Source organism: Megascapheus bottae, chromosome 5 (genome assembly GCF_031878675.1).
Source record: "Megascapheus bottae isolate mThoBot1 chromosome 5, mThoBot2.hap1, whole genome shotgun sequence".
In the NCBI taxonomy this organism is placed as follows: Eukaryota; Metazoa; Chordata; class Mammalia; order Rodentia; family Geomyidae; genus Megascapheus; species Megascapheus bottae.
This window is the reverse complement of record NC_143513.1, coordinates 50,064,827-50,075,219: the sequence shown is the minus strand read 5'-3', so window position 1 is coordinate 50,075,219 and position 10,393 is coordinate 50,064,827.

Here is a 10,393-nt window from a genome sequence, read left to right as displayed (position 1 = left end):
ACCTCCACAAGGTCATTTCATTTCTGCATTCCAAATGTTTCTCCAAATCACTTGATCTATTAGGTCACCACTCCTTCCACTGGCACCAGAGTTTTACCACTCATGACGTTCTAAGGATCCTAGCTTGTAAAGTCTTCATGACGTTTACATGGTTTACTACTAAACCAAATTACTCCCACTGGGTGGCTTGAGCAGCAGAAATGCATTTTGTCACAATTCAGAAACTAAATGTCCAGGATCAGAGTTTCCACAGGGTCAGTTCCGTCAGAAGGCTTGTCTTTGGCCTGTGGAAGGTGGTCCTCTCCCTGGGTCTTCTCATGGTTATAACTTTGCGCATCCAAATCTCTCCTTACAACACCAGTCTATTGACATCATTTAATCTTAATTGCCTTTTCCAATAGCCTGGCTTCATTCTTGGTATTAGAACTGTAGCATGTGAATTTTGAGGGTAATATGGGCACATGGCATATATAGCATAACCCCATGCTTCTTTTCCAGAATTTTCATCACATCATAGACTTTACATGTTGCTTCTGGAACCAGGAACTCATTCCCTCTCTGCTTGATGAACTTCATCTTCTTCATCACAGATAATTCAGCTCATATCATTCAGTGAAACTTCCCCACCTGCACTTGCTATGTATAATCCATTATTAAGAGACTATCAGGACTCCTTTTTGGAGTTGTAATTGTGGCTTCTCTTGTAATCTTTAATTTGAGTATTATTAACTCTTTCCTCAACCTCACTTTAAAGGCTATGTTGGTACAATTGCCATGTGCTTTTTGTTTAGCATTTTTTTCTCCCTGGTTCTAGCACACTATTTAGAACAAAGTTGGTTGGATAAATAATGAGTTGACTCCTCGTGCTTACAAACCCATTACTATATAGGTAAACAAACGACCACAAGAAAAATATTGTTCATTTTTGAGTTTCCACAGCTCTGCATAAGAGATCAAAGATTTAGCATAGAAACCTCTAGTTGTGACTAAAATCTATGCCATAATAATAAACTTTTGCCATCATTTTGCTCCCACCTGGGCAGTATAATTGTTGTTATAATAATTATTATAATTTCATGCATAAGGCCTTGGATATTTGTTTCTGTTGAAAATCTTCCTTGTGTTGATTCATGACTCCATCTTTTATAATTTCCCCTCCTGATTTTTGCTGATTTTAACACTCATCATGATATGCTTAATAACTGAGAAGAGCCAGCCTCCTGGAGCAATGTAATGGCATTGCATTCTGCCTTTGATGAATCTTCAGGGATTACATAGACAAACATACAGAAGGAATAAAAAGGAACTGCTATGTTATAATGAATGAATAGCCCTGATCCAGTGTAATCTATTTTTTTGGCCATAGCTAGGAGCTGTCCAGGAATGGGTGACTTCATTGTTCTCCCTAGGCAATTCTCCCTCTATTTAAGTGAAGCATCTGCACCTCTAGAAGCAATGTCTGTATGTGGAGCTTTGTTGTTGGGAAAATGGCTCTCCAGAGGAAGTAATCTTTGCCAGCAAAAAGATAAAAGAGTAGGAAGATGTATTGCTTAGTTCTTAAGATCTTCACTCTTATTTTGAACATGAGATTACTTCTGTCAGCCATTTCTTCCCACTGGAGAAATCCCTTCTGCTTCCTCTTTCTCCTATCCTTTCAAACTGAGTGGGATAGTGTTTGATATTTATTTCCCTTCCTCATGATTCTTCATCTTCATAGATTCATAGTTATTAAAGTTTAGAGAATCTAAAATTTTTACACATCTTTAGTCCACATGTTGTCCAAATTGCCTGATCTTTACGTCTACATTCCCAAGGGAGTTGTCATCCTTTAGTCTTCCTTCCACAACTTCTTTTCTTTTTCCCAACCATTTTGGGGATCTAAGCAATGTTAGTAATGAGGGCCTTGTTCCCTGCTGTCTTTAAAAATGATAGTAGGCTTTTTTAAATTTTTTGTTATAAGAAATTGTGTTGAACTTGTTCTTTTATCAGGAGCCCACTCTCAGGACAACTAATCTACCCCATAAGTGCATTGACTCATTGTGATGGCTCATAACCTGAAGGGTTCATTTTATACTGCTTCTACTGCCAATTCAATCCCAGCATGAGTTTGGGAAAGGACATTCAAAACATAGCACCACTCCTACCACCTGTTCTGGCCCCCCATCCCTCCCTTGTTTAAAAATTCATGTAGACCCAAAGGGTTTCTTTGTGAAAATGTTTAAGCACATAGAATGCCAATTATCACTTCCTATCTTTTCTTACACACAAAAAAGGAGCATTCAATACATATCACTTTGTGCATTGCTTTCCCCCTTACTAATGTGTCCTGAAAATTATCCTGGAATTCACATACACAGAGACTTCTCATTCGTTTTTTATTAATGATCTTACTTAATAGTTTATGGGTGAGATGTCCTGTAACTTACGTGGCCCATCCTATTAATAAAATCATTTGTTTGTGTATCTTTTAGCTCTGAAAATTTTTTTACTTAAAATTTTATTAGCATAACTTACTTGTACAAAGAGGTTTTATGGTGATTTTTACATGTGCACATACATACTGTCAAAATTGAGATAATCAATACTGCTATTTCTTAATTCCACATCCTGAACCCTTCTTAATAATTTTAAGCAGGTTTCTTTATAACATTTTCATATATATGTATAGTAGACATTTAATATCTCAGATGTATGTTTCAAAGGAGATCACTGTTGAAAAATTCGAACTTGGAAACGTTGGTCAAATTTTCACTGGAATGGATAGATGATTTCATCTTTCTAAGAGGACCCCAGGGAGGAATAACTGCACATATATTCTTTATTCTTAGAAAACAAAGTTATTTTGTTAGAGGAAACTTGAATTTCTTCATTGTACTAAATTGAAAAAATAATTTTATTTTGCCTGTGGAGGAGAAAGAAAAGGAGTAGTAAATGACATTGCACATTTTAAGCATTTAACATTCTTATGTCTTAAAACTTTAAAGTGTGTGGTAGATGTAGGGACTTATCTTATTTACAATTACTATTTGGTTTTTGTACATGATAGTAGAGCCCACCTTTTTACCTACATTAGGAAAAAGAAAAGGACCTTGCTGATCCAAGGAGAAAAACATGATTACAGCATTGCTGATGCTGGATTTTATTACTATCTTATGGCCTATTATTTTACAGTCAGAAGTCTTGTTTTTACACATAGATGTTGCAAAAATTAACTATTTTTAGTTGTTCTTATATAATGCTACAATGATAGTATATATTAAGGAACGCAAATGTGAGTGGAAGGTGAAATTTGTTGTTTTTTTATTCCGTTAAAGGTTATTTCCAAGGAAGCAAAACAGTAGTAAAAATTAAAATGGGAAATCTTGGTAGTTTTCTGTATCATTGATTATATCTTATCTTTGTATTTTGTAAAGGGTTGGTTCTTTGAGAGTATTATGATTATTTTTCATTGACCACTGTGACTCATTTCCCTTTACAGTTTTATAATTACATTTGTGAACTACATTTTAACACCTAATCACCATCAGGGCCTTTTTAAGAGATGTAATTAGAAAACCCATCAGACATTCTGTCTTAAATCCATTGCTAATTAGTACTAACTCTTTTTTTATTGCAACTTGCCACTGGTATCATGAATGAAGCTTTAATTATAGAGAATGGTGCTCACAGAAATGGCATTTCCATTGGTTTTAGGGTCTTGTTTTTAAATTGGTGAGTTATTTCTAACTGGAGATTAATATAAAACTTTATAAAAGTATCATTCCAGTTACTTGAAAGTACAGCCCAGCAATTAAGGTGAAATAGGTCTAGTTTTTTCCCTCCTCCCCTCTTCAATGTACTTATTCTGAAGTACAGACTAGACCCTAGGAAAGTTTCTTCTCAGTAATGGTGAAGTAAACACAAGATAAGAGCAAGATAATGAATTTTATTCCTTCCTTTTTCCTTGATCTTTCTTTCAAATGCAATTTCTGTACAGAAAGAAAGATGAAAGGAAAGAATGATGGAAAGAAATAAAGAAAGGAAAGGAGGAAGGGGAGAAGGGAGAGGAGAAAATTATAGACCAAAATTAAAATGAAGTTACTTGTAACTCTCTCCCTCTCTATTTGCCTCTCTCCCTCTCTCTTTCCCTCCCTTCCCTCTCTCCTGTCCTCTGTCCTTCATTTCTTCATTTCTACCCTGCCGGAGCCAGCCGGCAGCAAACCAGGGTTCGCAGATTGTGGTTCCTGAAATAGGGGGCAAGGACTAGGAAGAAATAGAAGAGAGACAGACACACCGGGTCCGGGATGTCTGCAGTCCAGGAAAAGACTGCCGCGTTTATTTTTCACTCCAGCTTCTTCCCTTCTTGAGACCCAGGGAACTTCCAGGTGTTACATTCATATGGTAAATCTCAGGTCATTTAAACAGAATAAGGCCAGAAAACAATAAGACAATAAAGCCATTGTCTGATGCAAATCAAGGTACAGTTTGATTCCACTCTGGCTCCCAACACTACCCCTCCTTTCCTTCCTCTTTTATTTCTTCTCTCTCCCCTTCTGCCCATGTGTGTTTTTCAAGTTATTTATTTTCTCCTTTCTCAGAAAAAAAGTTTCAATGTTTCTGATACTTGAATTTCGGGTCAATGAGATGTAAGTGGTCGTGCCACCTCATGTCTTGCAAGGCTGGAAAGTATGCCGGCTGGTGGGCTTTGGCTCCTCTGGCAGGACCACCTTTCCAGGAGAACAGCATAAGCCAGCACCAGTGCACCAGCCTTGAACATAAAGAGAAAGTCACTGGAGAGAAAGTGAGCCCACCACAGAGAAACTGCCCTTTCCTCATGAGTCCCAGGCAACTTGAGCAAAAACCAAGTATTAGCCCACTGAGACATTGAAGCTATTTGTTAAACAGAACAATCACTCAAATTGATTAATGATTCCCCCAAAAGCTCAGCTTCTATGGTTCAGAATTACAATAGCAGTAACAGTACCTATGCAAGAATGCTCTTGAAAGGATAAAGGACAGTAATGAACTAATAATGTCTGCTGCATACGTACTCTGAATTCATTTTACTTTATCTTATTCTATTTCTATGCATGTTTAAATATGTACTTATAAAAAATGAGATTATGCTCAATATGCAGTTCATAGTACTTTAAAATATTCAAAACATATTATGAACATTCATCTGAATAATTAAATATTCTAGTATCGAATTTTAAAATTAAACTTATTTTCAACTGACGCATACATGCAGACATTTTACATGCAAATATGATGTTTCAGTATGTATGCATGTTTAAATACATATATATATCCTCACACATATATCCTTTCTTTAAGGTGGATATTTTAAAGTCCTTTCTTCAAGCTTTCCGAAGTATTGTGAATTTAAGGCCAGCCTGGGTTTGAGTAAGATTTTGTCTAAAAAGGGGAAGAAAATCAATTAAAGAGACAAATCATTGACAATTTGTTTTCTGTTACTATATATTATGTCTCTTATATATGTATGTTTCTGGAATAAGTGTGAAATAGGGAGAAAGTAGAATCTTAATAGTTGTTACATAAGTACTAGCTACAACTGTTTCTACCACTTATTGACTATAAAATCTTAGTCAATCAAGGTCCATGACTTGTTTTATATCCATATATATATATATATATATATATATATATATGTACAGAAGAGCTGCATATCCAGTTCACTTTAACTCTGGATCCTCTCAGGTACTCCATTTCAGTTCACTGACTATTCTAGTTCTTACTTGGACAGTTTCCTTCAGCTCCTGTCCTTGGATTCATACCACCACCAGAGGGAGGTAAGATATCATAGAAATGTGGATCAAACACTGGGAAAAGGTGAATAAGAATTATCCAAGCATCTAAGTTACCCACTTGGCCCTGGACACATCCTCTTATACAGAATGGGTTTCTCAGTTTTTCCCTTTGCATTCCTAAACCAAATCATATTCATTAATATTATGTCTTAGAACTACTAATTGTGTTTATGTTTGGCTAAGCCTTGTTTATTTTTTGTCTGTAATTTCATTTATACTTAAGCTTTTAAAAAGTGAACTAGCAAACAGAGTCATATGCAAGTGCCTCATAAAAATTAATCAAATAAAATGTTCACCTGAAAAATTAAACTGTCATATGGAAGTCAACTTGAACACTATCACTCCAGGTGAAAGTCCCTCAAAGCAGGGCTTTGCATATCTTGGGTCATGGTAGTAAACAGCTGTTAGGCTGAAAACGAGTTGCATCACCATCATTGACGCTTGAGGATCCAAGTCAGCCAGCCATCTCTGAGGTCACTTGTCTCACTTAATTTCTCTGTTTTCTATGGGAATCCAAATCATTTTACTTGAAACTACTTATACAGCCAAGCCAAAAACAAAAAAACACAAAGTGGGGGTGGAAGGGTGGAGTAATTTCCAAGTGGCCCAATTTTCCAGGAAATAGATCCTTAAATAATTTAAGAACAAGAAAAGGAAAGTTTGTAATGATTAGATTAAATCTGATGATGCTATTCTGAATGTGCTACTTATTGGAATTGGAAATTCAAAAGCAGGCTAGCCCATTGTAAAGTTCTCCGTGAAATATCTTTGTACGAGATCTCATAAATGGGGAGAGGATTGGGAGATGTGCTTATTAAGAGTGTGTATAAAGGTAGCTCCCCTGTGGGCATGCTCTGCAAGGAATAAAAACTCCATAAGAGCAGGTGCTGAATCTGACTCAGTAAATATTTGATGAGTGAATTCATAAAGGCAATAAATGCCCTCTGCCTCCTTCCAGCCCATCTCCATTTCTGCAAAGACAAATAAAAAAAGATAGATACACAAAGCCTATCAAAGTTATAGGGGAAAGTGAAGGAAGCAAGAAAGGCTTACAGCTAGCCAATGAGCATTGGTACAGCAGGACCTATGGATAAACAGCCAGCAGGAGATCTGCTTGGTGATTTTTTATTTCCAGTAGTAAATATTTAAATAATAGGATGTCTTTTTACTTAACTAAGCACCTTCTGTCTTAAGATACCCCTGAAATCATAATCAAACAACATTTCTTAAGCTGATTAAGAAAAACCACACTGGACAAAAGGAAGACTAATGGTCTATTTTACTGCTATTCGCATCCAACCATGCTCTCGAGGCTTCCCTGCAGAATATTGAACTCAACTAGGAAAATCTTTTGATGTGAGGATAGGTAGTAATTTAGAACATGGGCTCCGTTGGGATCATGATAGAGGTTTAACCAGAATATTTCCCCTAAATTTATAAAAGAGTCGAAGGAAATGGTTTCAGCAGATTGTTGCTGCTGTTGTTGCTCTTCCTCTTCCTCTCCTCCTCCTTCCCTTTTCCCTTCCCCTTCTCCTTCTTCTCCTTCTTCTTCCCCTTCTTTTCCTCCTCCTCCTTCTTCTTCTGTGAGATTTTGGAATATTTGAACAGTAGTATCCGCCATGCAATACCTTGAAATTGTATATATGTGCTCTATAACATATGCATTTTGTTTTTATTTTTACATAATTTTTAATTACCATAGTGATGTACAGAGGATTTACAGTTACATTCATAAGGTAGTGAGTACATTACTTCTTGAACATTGTTACCCCTTCCCATGTTTTTCTCCTTCTTGCCCACTCCTCACCCCTCCCAAGTTGTAAAGTTCCTTTTTAATATGTCTTGTAAATATCGCTGTTTCATTGCTTCATCCTTCATCCTTGATTCATCATCTTGTTTTTCCCCTTCCCTTCCTTGATTCAAATAAGCAAATAAATGTATATACAATGCACCAGGTACCAAAGTCAGATTCAGCAACAACAGAGGATAAACCATAAGGGAAAGAAAAAAGAAAAAGAGTAAAGAAACATCTTAACACAGAACATTAAAAACAACAACCATAAGGATAAATCTCTTGTTTCCCTGTCCTGGAGTTCATTTTCCTTAGCCTCTTCCTATATGGCATTTGCACTTAGCTTTTGCGCTATTGTGCTCCTCTGCTAGGAGAATCCTAGACTCAGCCTGTTATTACAAATGAGGGAAACCATGGAGCATGGTTTAGGGACTAAAAAAGGGAGCTAAGGGTTATGTAGTCAATTTGAGGTTGTTCTGGGAATCAAATTGGAATCTCTTAGTCCTTGGCCCTCTTTTTTTTAGCCCCTAAACCATGCTGGTTCCCCTTTCCTATATTTCCCACAGATGATCACAACAAAAGTATATAAAAAGGAAGTTTGAACGTGCCACTTATAGTCAGGAATATTTGAGGTTCTATAAATAAATGACCTTTCTGAAAATTTAAGCTTAATCAGTCCAGATTGAGTTTCTTTCTGTCTTTATTTTTGACAGTGTATATGTTGTGACTAAGAACAAGAACTTTGGGATTAGCCTACTTAGAATTTCTCCATAAATTCCTGGATCTTCATCTTTACTCATGTTGACACCTTGTTTCATACATCCCCAAACTTTCACATACTGATGTTCAGCTTTGTCTCAAAATAGTACTGAAAGACACCTGATAAGGTTTATTTGAACTCAATAGTTTTTATTCCTGCTTTCCCTATCATGGCTTCTGTTAAAGGTCCAGTTCCACAAATTATGCATGGGGTTGCATGACAAAGAATGTCTCAAATTATTTTCTTTTAAATTACATTTTTACTAACCCTAAGTAGTTGAACAAAGCAGTTACTGTTCAACAAATCAATTGTTAAGTACAATGAATTTTAATCAATGCCACCCTTTTCATCATTCTCTCCAATCCTCCCAAATTGGCTTTATTTAGACAACTTTATCTATTTAGCCACTAATAATATCTATTATTATGCATAGTGGCATACTTTTGGCTTACACATAAAACATTCTTTAATATCTCACTGACACAATGTTTCATAGGAGTAATGTGTTTCATTCAACAAATACTAATTATTTACTGTGGTCAGTTATCTGTATTGAGCTTTGTGTTAATCATTCTTTAGTGGACAGTTGTAACTAGAATAAAAATTTAATTTGGTTGGAAACTTTCATGAAATCAGTATACCTATGGCTTAATATTACATTTTATTGCTGTTTACCAATAGCAAGTGTGATTACACATATTCAGAGAAATGTATTCCATAAAAGGAATAATGACAGATTTAAAGCAATGAAATGAGTGACTTTTCTACCCCAGTAAAGTTACTTCTGCTGTTTTGAACAGATTAGTATCTTAGAGCATTCTTTTATTTTATTTTTGCCAGTCCTGGGGCTTGAACTCAAGGCCTGGGCACTGTCCTTTAGCATTCTCAAGGCTAGCACTTTACCACTTGAGCCACAGCACCACTTTTGGCTTTTTCTGTGTATATGGTAACCAAAGAATAGAACCCAGGGCTGTATGAATGCTAGGCAAACATTCTTAGAGTATCCTTTTTTCATATATTTTATTGTAATTAATAGAAAGGTTACATTATATTCACCAAATAGAAGGTGCATTACTTCACATACATTGATACCCTTTCTCATGTCTTGGTCTCTATTTCCCTCCCCCTACCCCTAGTGTATTCTTTTCTTGGTAATAACTGAACACACTTGACCATCTTACTATGGATTATTGGAATTTACTCCTTAACCTTTTAGGCAGTAACAATAGAAATGCTGTCATGTTTTAAGATTACTTGAAACTAGCATCCATTGAATTGATAAATATAGCAGGAATCAAGTGTGATTTGAGACCCTGGTTGTCCATGGAAACCTTGAAGAGATATGAAGGGCATAGCTATTAGATCTTCTTTTCATTCATATATTCAAAAGAAATTTATTAATACAGTCTCAGGCTGGGAATATCTCCTAGTAGTAGAGTGCTTGCCTAGCATGCATGAAGCCCTTGGTTTGATTACTCAGTACCACATAAATAGAACAAGCCCAGAGTAACTCTTTGGCTCAAATGACAGAGTGTTTACCTTGAGCAAAGTAGCTCAGGGACAGTTCCCAAGCCCTGAATTCAAATCCCACGACTGGAAAAAAATATAATAAAACAGTCTGATATGAAAGGATTTGGATGCTGGTAGTCAGGAATATTGTTATGACATCATCCATGACTTTAAGGAACAGGATGATAGTTGAGGAGACCCCTCTAAAGACTGTGAAAAGCACCCTAGAACTAGCAGTCAAAACATCCCTTTTTACTCATTAAGGGTATGAGTAGAAATGAATATAATTTCCTTGAGCACTGGTGTTGCTTTAATGACTAAAGCAATGGACACATATTGAATTGCCTAGCATGCTATTGAAGTCATGGTATCCATATGTGTTCTTTCAAGGACACATAGAAAGTGACACTCTATAATAATTCTATGTACTTTTACCCAATTGTCCAGAAACAAGGACATACTAAATCCACTAGCACAACGATGTTCATTGCAGCACTATTTACCATTGCAAAGATATGGAAC